Source organism: Chrysemys picta, chromosome 4 (genome assembly GCF_011386835.1).
Source record: "Chrysemys picta bellii isolate R12L10 chromosome 4, ASM1138683v2, whole genome shotgun sequence".
In the NCBI taxonomy this organism is placed as follows: domain Eukaryota; kingdom Metazoa; phylum Chordata; order Testudines; family Emydidae; genus Chrysemys; species Chrysemys picta.
The window spans coordinates 102,785,833-102,802,614 of record NC_088794.1 but is presented as its reverse complement, the minus strand read 5'-3'; the positions used below and the strand labels follow the sequence as shown (position 1 = coordinate 102,802,614).

The window sequence follows — 16,782 nt, the reverse complement described above, 5'->3', positions numbered from 1 at the left end:
TTTTTGTATTTAGCACAAGCAAATAGCTTTTGAACACCCTTGCTGATTGAACATTTTCAACAGCAGCCTTTAAAAAGTTTCAAGAAGGCATCAGTCTAGCTATTCAGGAAAAATTACTACATTGGTACTAAGTTTTTCAGGGTCTCTTTCAAGTGAAAGACTCATATTTTTCTAGTTTCTAGTCACCATTTATTATCCCTCTCACCAACCTGTTAAGTGTCTGAGAAATGTTTCTGTAAGAAAGTGACATGTAGGTGACTGGTCATTTTTTTTAAATATATTCAAAGCTTTTTCATGTGTACATTAAAAAAATCTGTGTACAGACATTTAAAATTCATGAAATGAGCATGTTTAATCAGATTCATGTTATGGTTTCAAGGTCAACAGTAATCAGAATATTGCTTAATTCACAGATCCTGATGTCTCAACTATCTTTCCCATGCTCATCACTGTGGTAACTGAGCCTAAGAGGAGTCATTGTTAGTTCATTAGGATTCTGAATGCACTCTATGTGTGGTTGAGCCACAAAATAAAAATTCTCATGAAATGCTTGACAGCAAAATGTTTCATTTTTTTAAGGTAAGTTAAATCTGTTTTGGTTTTCCAAAATAATCTTTAGTCTGGACTAATCATTGATCAGATTTGTTTTCTGTTACAAGAATATAGAAAGCCAGTTAAATAACACTTCCACTATTTAAAAATGAATGTATTTCTATGGTTTGACCTTATATGTCAAGCCTGTTGTGAATTTTTATAGCCAGTTATAAACCCATGAACACAGGGAATTCTAATGGAAATGCTGAAACAATTACTCATGACTTTGAAATTGCTCTTCATAAAGTTTAATTCAGTTACCATAAAATAGGATGCCTCCTGAATGTTTACCCAACAACATTTCTTTACACTGTGAATGTGACATACAGAAGCATTTAAAAGCATGTACTTCCAGGAACACATTTATTCTGGACTGACACCTTGCCTAATTCAATACCCAGCTAATGAGATTCCAGAAGTGGTAAGCATGGAGATGGTTTCCTGTAGCAAATCAGCTGAAAAGCATGAAATAAAAGGCATTCTACAATCAATCCTGTAGAGCCAAATCTCCACTCCTTATGCAGGAGCAAGTGCAAGATGCAAAGTGTCAGGGTGTTGGCAAAGAGTAGGCGCAGCTTGGCTTCATTACTCTTTTTTCCCTTCTGTGTATTTGATGTGCACACTCATGAACTAACCCAGAGAAACAACAAGGAGTCCAGTGGCACCTTAAAGACAGATTTAAAGCTTTTGTGGGTAAAAATACCTCACCTCTTCAGATGCATCTCCTTGTTGTTTTTGTGGATACAGACTAACACGGCTACCCCCTGATACTTAACCCAGAGAAGTTCCCCAAACTTTAACTTGAAGTAACAGGGATTTGTCAGCAATAAGTCTGAGCCAAAGCCTCCTCTTGAAGGTGATGTCTTCCATGCCCAACTAGATGCAGGTGTGTCTTCCCACTGCACAATGAAAGAGAAGCTGCCTACATAAAGATCGCGTTTTTCTGATATAACTTTCATGGAGCAGTGGGTAGTACATGGTTGTATATCATCATGCTCTGAATGATTTCATGAGGGATGGGAACTGTACAGCACTAATTCACTGGGAGCAGAAAAGTCCAAAGGATGGACCAGTTGATCCAGTTAGGTCACCCAGATTTGTTATTGCATGTCTAAGTGTTTGCTTGCTGTGGAGAAATATAGCAATGGTTTGTTCAAGAGGTAGCTAGTAACTGTCCCAAGAAGCAAAAGTATCATGTATGCATCACCGGTGGAGACAGATTGCCACTCCCACCAATAGCTAGGCTTTCTTCCCACATAGCCCTCCCACAGTTGTGATGGTAAGCTGTATGTAGGGAGTGACAGTCCTGCTTCTGCAATGCGCTAGCTATAAAGACATGAATTTTCTCAGATATCTCCTCTAGAATTGATGCCATAGTCTCACTGCTTAGTTCTGGAAAGGACTCTTTTCCCCTGCAGTGCCAAAAGGCCTACACGGTCTCCATCAATCCTTTATACATGCACTGGTGGCTTCTTGACAGCCACTGAGGAGAATCCCAGTGTTCCAAGAAAGCTAGGCCTCTTGTATGGCAGTAGTTTCATGCACTATAACTATTAAAAAGAAATCCTTGACCAGAAAGTTGCTCAAAAGCACTAATGGGAAGAGACAATGTTAATGATTTGCAAATCCAAGGCCCCAGAGCCCCTGAAATCATGGTAGTGCCAAATTATATAGGCACTCATTGAACTTCAGTTTAATAAACACTTGTTTCCTCTTGACAGGAAGAGGGCCAAGGTGGTAAGAGCTGTTGCATCCTGTTTGAAGCTATTTGTGCTAGTGGAGGGATATTCTTAGTCAGATATGAATGCATAATTTCCAGAGGCATCAGGTTCAGGTGTGTGACTAAGCACAGAGATTGGCCCACAGATTGCATGGGGATATTTGTGTGCCTTGGGGTCCATAATTTTCCTCTAGGTGGTAATTATTAAAATAAAGGATATCGCAAATGTCCAGAGCCATCACTGAAAGATTCATTGTGGGCTTTGAGCATCACAAACTTTGTAGTTAGAGGAAGAGGTTTTCTTTTTCATGGACACCCTGAGAGAGAGAATTCCTAAACAGGGAGTTCAGGCTCTTGTTTTCTCAACTCCAAAAGACTTTGACTATCTAAGTGAAACACCTACCTTTTCTTCTCTTACCAGAAACACTTGGGTCATAAGATGCTGCATTCTTAGTTTTTCTTCCTTCTCCTCCCACTCTTCATTGTGAGGAAGTATTCCCATCTCCCGAATGGACCTCTACACCAGATGGAGACATGAAATAATCCCTAAATGAAATTAGTTACTGGCTCTTATTTTCTTAAGAAGAAAAAATTTTAGTTTTATAATTAACAGAAATAGGAGTCGGTCCCAGAAAGCTAAGTGCACATAATCAATAAGTGGAAAGGACCACACTCCTCCGTATGTGTCAAGATCTAACAGTAGCCATACAAAGGGTATAATTAAAAAGAGAAAAATAACCCCACTCTTTAACATAACATTAGAGGCTAAAAAAGGCCTTTTTGCTTTTGTGCTAACTATAAAAATGAGTGAAGCACAGCCATAGATACTACTGAGACAGATAAATACTGCTTTTAAAAGTGCATTTAGAGCTACATTTATTAACTATTAATCACATTAGAGGTGGGAATTCCAAAGGCATCTACTAGAGTTAGGGCTCCAGCTCTTATTAAAATTAAATGGTATTTATGTGCTTAACTTCCTTAGGTTCCTTTGCCTAGGCTTAATGGGAATATACGGCTAGCACCAGATTAATATTTTTCAATTGCAACTATGAATCTCTCTGGAGATATAAAAAAAACTCAAATACTTGACTAATGACTGGTGAAGCTCAAATAAGTTCAGAAGGTAGAATAAGATGGCAAAAGATTCCTGTCCAAAGTTTATCTGAACCCATTAGATTTGAAATACTCCAACAAGGTAGTGTGGGGGTTTTGTTTTGTTTTGCATTTGTTTGCTTTCCTTTTTTGTTTTCTTAGCGCTAGGGTTTCTGATGCTGGCTGGAGCACAGATGGGAATGGGCCTCGGAAAAGGAAAATCATGAAGATAAAATTACAAATCCTTTGGAACTTCAAAAAAAAACATTCAGGAAGATTAATTAGGTTTTTTCTGGACTAGGTTTTTCTATTATTGATCCCTGAGTTTGTGTCCTAGGCTATTACCTAAGAGCACTGGAATGCAGTTTTGATTTCATGATATGTCTTTCAGGGAAATGTAACAGTAAGGTAGAAATAGCCTATTTCATTGTCAAATAGAAAAATTGTATCTCTGAAATAAATCAATCATCTCAACTGCAGGGGGAAAAAATTCCCTGATATCTGGTCAATATTACATCTAAATCCTAATTCAATAAAAGTAATATGCTTAGGTCACTTCCATGCAACATAAACACACATCAAAGTATTAGCCTGCACTATTTTAATTTAGTAGTACCAATTATGCTATTGTAAGTGGAGGAACAGGCCTGCTATTGTGGGGAACTTTCCTGGCTTATACACTACCCCGATGAAGTGGGCTAGAGAAAGGATCCGAGTCCTCGCTCCCACGTCCTTTACCCAGAGGCCTACCTGTCCTTGAGGGCTCCCCTTCCACTCTCCTGTGTGGCAGAGTCCTCATAACCCCAACAAGGCTGGGCCCAGAATTCCTGGGCGGCTTGACCCCCAACCTTGTCGTGGTCACTTAAGGAAGGGGCTAGGGTGTCCCTACCCCGGAGTGCTCTCTCTGCACTGGGCACTTCCCTGACCCACTGATCATTACATACAGTTCAAAGCAAATACAATTGATTAAACGGCAATCAATTTTTAAAAACAAGGAAAAATGGGAAAGGTTAAAGGAAAACACACAACCCCACTCTGTGGCATAGGGATATCACAACCAGTCTCTGGAATGTAATGGAAGTTCACAGTTTGTTCCTCACAAGTCCCAGGCCTGCTTCTCAGGCCCTGGCTGTGCTGCAGGGATGCTGCAAGTCAGACACTTGCTGTGGCAGTGGCCACACGCTCTCAGGCTCTAGGTGGCAGGACCCTTCTTCCCAGTGTCACCATCACCCCTCATCAGGGTTACGATCCCACTCCACGTATGGCCAGCAAGGTCTCTTGGCTGGGGCGTCTCCCTGCACTGGGCCCGCTGCTCATGGTCCCTCTCACTCTCCCCAGCTGCTCACCACACCTGGCTCCGGACTGCTCCAGTCCCAGCTCCACTCTGCCTCAGCACTGATGCTGCTTTGGCTCCAGCTCCCTGCGCTGCTTTTTCTGGCCCCTCTGGCTCTGGTTGCTACAGCTCTCCTCCCAGCACAGGTCTGCCCTCTGGGCTGCTTCTGGGCTTTTGTTGCTGTGGCTCTACTCCCAGCACTGACCTGCTTCCTGGGCTGCTTCTCTGGCTGGCACGGCTCTGCTCCCCAGCTCAGCTCAGGCCCCTGCTCTCTCCTTAGCTAGGCCTCACTCTGTCTGACCCAGGCAATTCCAGCTCACACAAAGGACAGGACTCCCCCTCCCCCCCCCGCCATGGCCTCCTGACACCCTCATCAGCCTGCCTGCCCCATCAATCAGGCTGACCTGGAGCAATGGCCTCTCCCCATTGCCCCTGGGGACTGTCAATCGCCGAGTCCTGATTTCCCATTGACCCTTCCCCTTACTTTTGGAATGGGGAGCTGCCAATCAAGAAACCCCCACTGAGTTTTAGTAAGCGGACAACAGTTCCCTTACGCTATGATGAATAGGGATCATTACAGATTTCTTGACAAATTCATGAAGTAATGCATAGTTAGGTACAACTAACCAAGCCCTCATTTTCTCTTCTCTTTGTATCATCTTTTGGGCAATAATAAGAAATATTAATGAATTCCTGGATCTTACATGGCACTTTTCATTCACAGATCTCAAAGTGCTTTACAAAGGAGGTAAGCATCATTATCCCCATTTCACAGCTGGGGAACCTGAAGCACAAGTAGGTGAAAAATCAGACAGCACCTGAAGTTGTAGAATATTTCAGCCCTGATCCTGCACTCAAATCTGCATTGCTGGTCCCCTGCACCTGTCTAGAGCCCCAGTGATTTCAGAATCTTGCCTTTACAGACACCTTCCTGCTTTAATCATGAATTGGAGGTTATTCACAGCATACAATATCAAAGTTGTGAAAGAATGTGCAATTTTAACAGACTTTTGGATGCAAATAGTTGCTTCCCCGGTAGCCTGACCCATAGGGTGACCAGACAGCAAGTGTGAAAAATCAGGATGGGGGGGGGGGGTTAATAGGAGCCTATATAAGAAAAAGACCCAAAAATCGGGACTGTCCCTATGAAATTGGGACATCTGGTCACCCTACTGACCCATAATTTTAGACACTCTCCCCCAGCATCTCAAATGTTGCTGTGTTTGGACAATTTTACCCAGTGGCTTTTTTCCATGCTGCAAACATGCAAAAAGATGCAATTTTGTATCTTTGTAATGTAAAAGTCATTGTTGCTTGAAAAATCGACTCCCCACTCCCGGTCACTTTGCTTGAAAACTGGTCTATTTCACTGGGAAAGTGGGCCAGGCCTTAGTGACATTTTCCACAGAAATAGGCACCTCTTCAAGTTCATAACAAAATTAAAGAAAACCCTAAATGTTAAGTAGTCCTGCATTAAATGAAAAGCTATGCCTACGAGTAATCAAATTCAGTGGCTCCATAATGAATGTAGTTTGCATCAGTGGCTACTAGATGGCACTCTTCTTCATTACTAGTCAAACAGAAAAACAGTATCTGGATTCAACATTACAGTACATTAATCCTTCAGCATTAACAAAACACCTTATTGAAAAAGGGAAAGAAACATCTCTTCATTCTCTCTTCTACTGTAGTTTTTCACTTCATTTACAGTTGTATTTTTAAAGAAAGCTGGTTCGTTTTGCTTAGCATTGCATTCTGAAAGCTCACATAGTGAGTATTTCTTGTCATGGATTAATTAGTGGCTTTCTTGTAGCTTTTCAAGAGACAGCAGTGCACTGGTTGCGCAGTTAGGGAGAGGGGAATGCAGAAATATAACACCCAAGTGACAGTTGCCAGAGGAATTGTGCCTATAAAAGACAAAGGGAGTCCGAAGATTTCTGGAGGTGCTGAAGGAGATCATTCAAAGACAGCTACTGCGCCGTCTAAAAGTGTATCATGCATTCTCCCACAGCGCTAGCTGTCTCGAAACAGTGATAAACAATCACAGAGTCACTTTCGCCTGACATTGAGCAAGGAAATGTATTAGAATAGGGAAAACTTTAATATTGCCACCTCTTGCAATTTTATTGCAAATCTTGTGATACTTGGTGGTTTACTTAAACCCTGAGATGAGTGATGAAATGAGAATCTGAGCTTTTGTTGTTTTTTTAATTATATGTCTAGTCCTCATACTTGCAGAGATAAATTTGAAAATATGATAACAGCAGCTAGCTCTCTCATGGCACTTTTTATCCAGAGATCTCAGAGCTTTACAAAAGAGGCCAGTATCATTTCTCTCTGTTTTACAGATGGGGAAACTGAAGTATAGAGAGGTGAACTGGTCATCCAGCAAGTTAGTGGCAAAATGACTTGAGTGTACCCTGAAGGCAAACTTTTACCCAGAATTTTTTATTTAATCTAATAGGTCTTAAAAGTGCTGGCAATATTGAAACAGTATTCCCCCTAAAGCTGCACTCTATTTCTGTTTCTGCTTCACAGCTGAGCTTCTCTGTAGAAACTTCACCAGCTTCTTGCTACAGATTTAAAGAAACAGTACATACACTGGCTGCCAGCTACTAATGAATGGGCAGAGGTATCCAGCTGTATCCCCTTATTTATTTGTGCTGGCCTGCCCTCTTTGCATTGTCATTTTGACTGCCTTCTGCATGGGATGCATAATGGGAGGGCTCCCCATACCCGCCCTTGGGCACCTATGCAAATGTAGTCACAATGAAGCCCTATGAATGGAGCATAAAACTAAAATGTATAATAGGCACATCCAGGATGACCTGTGAAGGCTGTGTGTTTGCATGTGAGTGTCTGTCTTGTTCCAGGTTTCAGAGTGGTAGCCGTGTTCCAGTATGTCTAGGGTCCTTTTACTATTGGCTAGAGGAGCTGTCAGTACAGTCCTGTGTTTTCAGAGTTAAAAGATCATGAGAAGGATTCCTCATGTTCCATTTACACTCAGTGATTAACTTATGAGTTTGTCTATGTAAGCACCTCCAGGCCAATACAAATCTAACATTTTCAACATTGACAGGGAATACAACCTAGATTCTCTTATGTTTTTATACTAACTTGATATAAACAAAACCCTTTTGTGTGATATGTAGGAGTCTGAGTTGAAGTCTTCCAGGTAGCTTTACATTGACTAGAATGATTAGCTGAATAATCACGTGGATTTTGGAACTCTGGTCTTTCTGCAGAATTTTTATTTCAGCTGATGCAGTTTTCCAGTTGATAATTTGGGTTCAGAGGTGTGGTGAAAAGCAAATAGTGTGGCAATCATACATCTGGATGAGGAGGGAATAAATAAGGCATATTGGACATGGAAAGGCAGTATAGAGAAATAATAGAGGACAAAATCAAATAGGAACACTTCTTGTATTGGGTTTGGATGGACAACAGTCCTCCCACCGCAAATGGAACATGATCCAAACCAGATACAGTATAAATATCACTTCCATTGCAGTGCACAGAGACACGTCAAACATTTTCACTTGTACATTTTTAATTCAAGGAGGGCATGGTTTGGCTATAGGTATCCAGAAATAAAGCAGTAAACACACACACACACAACTGATTAGTAAAAGTGGAACAGGAGGCCTGATTCAAAACCCAATTAAATCAATGGAATTGCACTCATTGATGATAATGGGCTCTTGATTGGGCCCAGGGTTTTTAAGACTGGATAGGAGAAGCCTCATGTCCATGCTGGCTAATAACCATCTTCTGGAAGTGACCAGTACATGATTCTTCATAAGAAGGAAAAACAAACAAAAATCCCCAAAATTCATGTAGCCAGTTACAAATGACTAGATGAAGAAAATTGTTTGAATAGAAAGTTATTGTTTTTTTAATCTGAGAAAGTGATAATTATTTCTTTGAACTTTTCTTGCTGACAAAGGCTCTGAAAAGCACTAAAGATATATTGTTGTGGAAAGTCTTTTATCTTATTGGTCAAATCTTCATATATTTCCTAAATCCCTTTTAAATTCCATAATAATTACCCACTTTCTTTTTCAGTGTGATCTGTTGAAATTATCTCTATTATTCAGAGAGTCTTAAGCAAGGTTGTGGTAATTAACCTGAATAAAGGGGAGTGACTCAGATGCTCTTTATTTTTCCTAAAGCCTAAAATTCCAAAAATATCCTTTTATTAATCCAAAGAGACCCTGTCAATAGCATACTTGGTTCAGAGCATATGGTAATTAACTCTTTGTTCATGGGTAAAAATAAGCAAGAGGCCTTTTTCATTCCATTCTGCCCTTCAATCTGGCAATTTCCTCATGTAGATTTCTTGGCATTCCGCATGGAGAATACACTCTTTAAAATGTAACCTAACCCTTAAACTTTTGATGCTGGAGGAAGGCACTCAAACAAAATTCTCAAATGCATCTGAGATGCTTTGGTCTGAAAATCAGGATGCAATCTCACGAGGACAGACTTTCTTGCAAATTTTGTAATCTATCTTTGCTTTGGACTGCTCCAGAAATACCGCTCAAACAGCCCCTTACTATTTCAGCTTCTGTTCTCATCCAAAACCAGAATAAGTCAGCACCAGTTCTTATTTTACTTGCATCTGCTTAGCCGTCTCTAGTCATAATTAGTTAAATGATTAAGACTGTAGGCCTGATACTCTGTCATATTGAGATATTTTTACACCATTCTGATGGGGTACAGGAACCTGAAATGGAAGGAAATAGCTCCCTGAGGAGAAAATATGACTTGTGCAGGGGACCTCCCTAGCCAGTGCAGAGTTGACATAATAGGGATCACCCCCAAGAAAAGGCAGATCAAAGGTTTGGAGTTGAAGGTTGGGGGTAGGGCAGAGAAGACACAGAGAGGGAACATGTCTGGAGTGCATGGCACTATGGCTCCCAGGAGCAATTGGGGGACATGATAAATTAAAGCAGATTCAGGAATGCTTAATTTATAGCTCAGTTTGCACATATTCCTCGCTGCCTCGTAATTCAGGGATGCAAAGGTGGCTTAAGGAGCAGGAATCGAGAAACAGATAATTGGGCCTTGAGAGAGGTCAGGGTTGATATGGTAAAAACCCAGGATAGTTGGATGCTTATCTAATGCTCCTGAGCCTGCAAAAATTGGAAGATTTCCATTACTTCTTGATTCCACAGAAAATACAGAAGAATATACATTTCAGCACTTCCATTTCTGAAAGGAACAGACAGAGCTAGATCTTGGACTTGTAGAGTCATATGAACATAAAAAATGGGACTTCACAGAAAGGAGCATCTCGGGATCAGTTCTAGGTCACAAGCAATGTGTCACGGAGCCTGACTCCCCTGTGTAGTTACTCTCGTAATTTGAGTAATATGTACCTCATGATGGAGACCCAATTATTTTCTTCTTATTTATTTAATGATCTCTAAAAGCACCTATCAACATACCAGCTAGATACAGTTTACAACAGTTGAAAACAAGTACACAGGCGATTCTTGCAACACAACAATGACTCAGCCGTTGGAGTAAATTAGGTTGCTTTACAGTGCAGTCTTCTAACAGAAAATTAGCAACTGGAGTTATACAGTATTTACATTATTAATGTCAAAATACTTAAAACACTAGAGGCAAATCTAATTATTTCCAACATATGGAAAGGAAGGAATTTCAGGTTGAAATATGCATGAAACTAAACTAAACCTCTATGGGAATGTACAGGAAGGGTCATAACTTGGTTCTCAGTTACACTGGGATAAATCTATGGGCTTCAATGGAGTTACTTCACATTTATACTGATGTAACTGAGATCAGAAGCTGTTTAATATGGGGCACTGAAAAACAACAACAAAAAAACGCTGGCAAGGAAACTGAAATGCCCCTTGTCCCAGTAAGCCCTAAAGGATTGCATGTTTTGCTTTGTTTTTTCTCCTCTTACTCTTAATTCTGAACTGAGGCCAGAGAGAAGCTGTACCATTAGTACAGCATTTGCTATTTCTCACCCTTTCATCTGTTTGCTTTTCTTTCTCCTTTTATTTTTAAAGTTGACCTGCCACCGACGGCTCTGCTCTCTGAACCTGGCGCTGTGCTTAAGTGGCGTTAAGAACCTAAGGTGGAATGGACGGCATGTCTAGAATAAGCTCCTCCTACTTGAGGTAATAAAAACAAGCGGGTGGAACTTGCTCTCTATATAAATCTCTATCATGGGTGGTAGTCAATTTGAGCTAGCCGTGCAGGAAGAAGGAGCTGGAGATACTTGCTTTAAGCTTGTCAAAGCCATGTTCCCCTGTGGATGTGTTCCAGACATACAGACTTCTTGTCCTGTGATTGAGTGGTAGCCAATTTCAGGGCTTTGCAAGAAGGGCAGTTTCCATCATTAGATAAATCAGTAACATGGAGTCATGTATCTTCCAGTGGTATTTATCTACACTATGTGCATAAATTCTGTTGATCTTAAACACCTAACAGCGCACAGGCACCTCCCTCTGCAGATTAACCTTAGTTCAGTCACCAGAGCCCTGCTACCTAGGAACAGCTCTCTTCAGCCCCATCATCCTCGGTCCCCATCTGCCTTTTGTTCACTCACTCTAGTGCCAATAGACAACCTGCTTCTCTGACCTACTCCTTGTCAACTGTTTCCCCAGCTGCCATGGAACCTGGTAACTTAGGTCCTTCCAGTGCATGAAGGAGAGCAGGAGACTCATTCCTTAGCAGATTCATCACACCATTTTCACTGACGTAAGACTGTGCAGCAGATTCATCACAGCCTATGGTATTGTTCTGTTCATTTTTTTCATTATTTGTCATTTGTACATTATAACCACAATTTGTAATACCCAACACAACCACTGTGACTGACAACCAACACTCTAATATACCACCTTCACTCCCCTTTACAGATTGACAATCTGTTCCGATTTTGCACTTTAAAAATGGGCTGTGGTGTCTAAAATTAGGATATGTAACAGGTGCATTCACCTGCCACTAAGATATATGGGCATGTTTTGCCTCAGTCAGAAAGTTTTATAAAGATAGCTCCCTGGTGGCTGTATAGAAAAAGAGGTCATAATGGTGTCTGCAGTGACTCAAGAGCACCAACCAAGAATACCAGCCTTGGTTGTGAGTTCTATACTTACATTTCACCAACCAATTATCCAGTGTAAACTTCCTCAGTCCAAGCTATAGTAGCCTTAGCTTGGACTCACAGACAGTCCCCTTGAGAACTCTCATCTATCTTGCCACCCACTTGAGTCTACCTTTGTGACAGAGGGTCCTTTATACCAAGAATAACAGCAATATTCAGGTTACTCACAATCCCAAAGGACCAGTCACTTACTCTAGGTCAATTGCACCATAGATCTCACACCAAAGACAACATTTGTAGCCAATTCTATAATAAACTATCTACAGCTTCCTTAAATAGGAAAAGGACATGAGACTTATTTACAAGATTAAAGCAGGTGAACATATTCACAAATGAGTTACAATCTTAAGTTTCAAAAGGTAATACAGGCTTCTATAATAAGTAAGCTCAATATGTCCTTTAGTGCTATGCAGCTGGAGATCTCTTACTTATGCCTAAAAAACCTTGCCTCAGAGTCCAAGCAGCACAGCCATAAAGTTCCTTCTTGTTAGAGGTTTTTATCCCCCTCCTCCCTTGTGCTCAGAGATGCAAACTCAGCTGATGGGAGGAATCCACTTTCATGATTCATTTTCTTTGGGAGGGGAGGCTGAACAACCAATGCTTTTTGTTCTCTTAAATGTCCCACAGTACGCCATCTGGTGGCAATGGATCTTTCCTGTTGAGCAGGATGTAAATGAAACTGGGCCCAACTCTCCTGTTCCAGTCCAGCTGTACCCTCATTTGGTGTAATGAACCCAGAAGGGCTGCCCTAAGGAGTTATAAATGAGGGTTTGGAGAGAGAGAGTTCAGAACCCATAGAGAGTAGACAGTCTAGAGAGAGGGAGAGTCCAGAGATGAATCTGAGAATAAGAGTTGAGTTGGACTAAGAGCAAGGAGGGGATATCCCTGAAGGAGGGAGTGATGAGAGTTCCCTAGTTGGGCCATAGATCTAGATCTGGCTGGTGAAAGAAGGCATTCAAGTAATCATCCACAAACTTCCCCAAGCCCATGAGCCATGTCAGGAGAGGGCTAAAGCCTGAGAGCAGAAGAGGAAGATGGATCCAGGCTCTCAGCCTGAGAACTGAAGCTAAAGGGCCAGAGAGGGCTGAAGGCTGGGGAATGATGGAGGGGTGAGCTGGCTGATGTCTCCTGGCAATAGCTAGAGTCAAACCTGAGGATAAACAGGTCAGAGAAGCACCCCAACTGGAGGGGTGGGGTGAGGCATGGTGAGAGATGCTGGAGCTGTACTAGAGAGCTGGAGCATAGTGAGAGATGCTGGAGGTGTATTGGAGAGCTGGAGCATAGTGAGAGATGCTGGCACTATACTGGAGAGCTGGAGCACAATGAGAGATGCTAGAGCTGTGCTTGCTGTGTTGATTGACCGGTGGGACTATTTAAGATCTCAGATAACCAAAGTACATACCATACATAAGGATAACTTAATAACTTAGGAGAATAAATAAGTTCTTCCAATCAAATTCTTGACTATGACTAGACAATGTAAATAACAGATAATCTATGTAGCTTCCATATACTGGATGGGCTAACAAGACTCACTGTCTGTCTTGCATGTATTGTGGGATCTGCTGGTGTTTGCAGATGCCAGTAAACTGAAGTTCATTTTCTCCTTATCCTCCAGATTCTACAGATGCTGCAGTTGCTTGTTAGACTCTTCCATTGAATGGCAGATTTCCAAAGAGGAAAACAAGGCTCTGTTGCCTCCCCTTCTTTCACAGCTGGTTGTGATGCTATAACATCATGACAGACACTTTGCCTAAACATATATTTCCAAAGAAGGCTCCTTTTTCCTTCTCCTAGTGACTGATTCAGTTTTCTTTATTGTTCATTATACTTCAGACCCATTATGCTTTGCAGCTGATTTAGGACCTCATCCAAAGCCAACAGAAGTTGATGGAAAGATTCTCATTGACTTCAGCAGACCATGGATTAAGTCCTGAATGAATGAGCTGATGATGAGCTATTGGATGGTATTGCCATGGTCACAATTTGCAGTGGTGTCCTATATGTCACTGGATGTGACTCATACTTCCACCAAATGCTTATAACTGTGTTTATCCTGTGTCAATCACCTGTTACATTTGATAACTAAGATCCTGCATTTGTTCTGTGCCTGAAAACAATAATCATAGCCTATTTAGTCAGGAAAAAGGTAATTCTTTCTTACAGGCCATTTTTGAATTGTGCAGTTTTGCACATCCCTTTACACCCATAACTCTCCAGCTGAATAATTAATTTGGAGAGCCATCCCGAAGATGGCTTTTTGGCTGAAGTCATCACTAATGGTATTTTTCTATTTTCAGCATGTAGTTACCATAACCTTCCTCCTGCCCCTGCTTAAGAATCATCCCAGCCAACTCCTATATCTATCTGTCACTTACCAAGAACTTCTTTTCACCTTGTGAAATTTCTGTTCCTCCTCTGACAACCTCTGCTCAGCTCATTCTTTTGCCCATGTACCAATTATTACAGTTGTGACATTCAAAGGCTGAAAAGCATATGGTGGGGTGAAATCTTCAAAACTCTGACATCAAGGGATGCAGCAAAAGCTTCTCTGCTTTGCTATAAGGTCTTTGATGTAGTAGGTGATATTGATGTAGATGTTTGATATTGCATTCATTTATTTTCTGTGTGTTCTAACAAGCATACATACAAACAGCTTGTCTCAAGCTTAGGAGAAATAAAGAAATGTATAGCTTTGGGTTAAACTCTATCCATGTCTTAGGAAAATGATGTAAGGATTCATATGGACATCACTGGACATTACCCCTAAGTTAACGTCATTGTTATTTTGAAAATATGTACCTGTGGAAAGGCATTGTAGTGATTAAAGTACAAGACTGGGAAGCAGGAGATGTTGGGTCTATTCCTGCCCCTCTGATTTTGTTCTTGTTACTTAAGTTCTCTGTCTCACTTCTTAAACTATGCACTCTGAGGGTAATAACATCTCACATGGGACTGTTATGAGGCTAAGTTCATTAATGTTTGTAAAGCACTTAGTGATGTTACATAACTGTTGTGGAAAAAGAATATCCATAAATATGTTATTAAAATTAAATGCTTCCTGTGGGCTGGAAATGACCTTAGGTTCTGTCTACACATAAAGTGGCAGCCATTTAACTAACAGTGTATTTTTTAATTGACTTAGTGAAAATGGTTCAAAACCCTGTGGGGATTTGATTTTAAACCCGGCTAAACTGAAGTGTCTGCTCAGGAGTTTGAATTTGTTTAAATAAAATAATTTAAAAATCTGATTGCAATGTTTGTGAGTAAACACACTGTTTGCTACAGCAACAACACCCAAACCAGCAATATTAAGAGGTTCCTACATGAGGTAGATATTTGCTTACATATTAATGACCATATTGCCATGTCTATTGGTTCAAAGGCAGCATAGTTTTCATACATGCTCAAGGAGTGCATGTGTAACTTGTGCTTAATACCATAGCATTTGAGTTTGGCTCAAAGAAAGGGAGAGAAATAGTGAGGCGGAGCCATGGATTTGAGTTGGTATATGGGGTTTCCACATACGTGCAGGACAACTCAGCCATATGGGCCCAGAAACACCTAGAATAGGATGTGGCAGTTACTGGATACGTTCAGTAGCTGTTTCTGAAGCTCTCTCAGAACCTGTAATTGTGGGCAATCTGCCTGGTAGGTCGTACCCTAGTTACCCCCTTAGAGCAGAGCCAATCAGAGCACACAATGGAGGAGAAGTGTGGGGAGGAAGGCTACAAATAGCGGAGTTAAAGATCAGCAGCTGTTCCAGGTAGGATTAAGAGGTGTGTCTGCTGTGAGGGCTGGCTTCTAATACCTGTACTACTTTGGATACAGGTGAGTGCTATTCCAACTCCATTTACAAGAGAAGCTCTCCATTAGGATAATGTTTGTCCACTGTGGTGTACTTTATGGGCATAGAAGAGCTGGGAAGGGATATTTGTTTCCCCTAGAGACTATGCTGCCTAATGGAATTTACACTTACCAGCTAACTGCTTTAAAGTGGGATTCTGTCTCAGTTGAAGAAAGAACATGAGCAAAGCTCAGTGAAGTCAGGGTTTGCTGATTCTTGCCTGATTTAGCTGGGCTTATGGTGAGAAGATATTGTCCTAGAGAGTGACACTTCGGATACTGGCTACAGATTTCTATTTTACCAGTAACTGAGAAGGCCACTCAGCTGTTAACCCGAGGGCTGAAATGGTGGTACCTGTCAAATACAGCTGGTTGAAATATGGAATTGCCCAGGTTGCAGGAGTTTTGAAATTGGGTTTCATTCCTAATAAATCCAAACAAATCCAGAACAAAATCCAAACTTTTTCAAATTTCTTCCAAACTAGAAATCCTGAAAAAACTTCTGTTTCAGAAACTCCAATGTATGGTATTACTTAAACAGTCTGCTCCTTGGATCCTGACAGCTGCTGACTGGAACTGACAAGATGTCAGTTTCACTCTGTGGCCGCCTGGGCTCTCAGGTCTGTAGCTCTGAGGCAGCCCCACCATGCATACGGCCCTTTGGCCAGGAACCCCACAGCTTCCAGACTTCGGAGCCAGAGTCAGGATCTCAGCTGCATGGCAGGGAGCTTGGAAGACTTGAGAGCCTGGCTTGAACTGGGGTTGTCAGGGTTCCAGGCTCCCTGCTGCAGAGCCCTAGTTAGAGGTGAGGCTTTCAGGGCAGTTAGCCTGGAAGCCCTGGCATGGCAGGACTGCCTCGGAGCCCCAAACTCTGAAAGACTGGACTCCCCAGCCTTGAGTCAGCCTGCATGGTGCGGTTCTCACTGCCTCTCCAGTTCCTGGAGCTGGAGCCATCTGGTGGGAAATTTCAGTTTTGCAACAGGGGACTTTTTAATTTAATTTTGTTGTTGTTGTTGGGAAGTCATTCCAATGAAAACTTTTCAACCTGCT

The 16,782-nt window shown here is 41.5% G+C and overlaps 1 long non-coding RNA gene across 1 annotated transcript; it reads left to right on the top strand.

Moving 5' to 3' along the window:
* Nucleotides 1-413: 413 nt before the first annotated feature.
* Nucleotides 414-15,134, top strand: LOC135983157 (uncharacterized). The gene is made up of 4 exons (XR_010600677.1): nucleotides 414-579; nucleotides 10,787-10,897; nucleotides 11,387-11,514; nucleotides 13,505-15,134. It is a non-coding gene; the product is annotated as an uncharacterized LOC135983157 (long non-coding RNA).
* The last annotated feature ends 1,648 nt before the right edge of the window (nucleotides 15,135-16,782 follow it).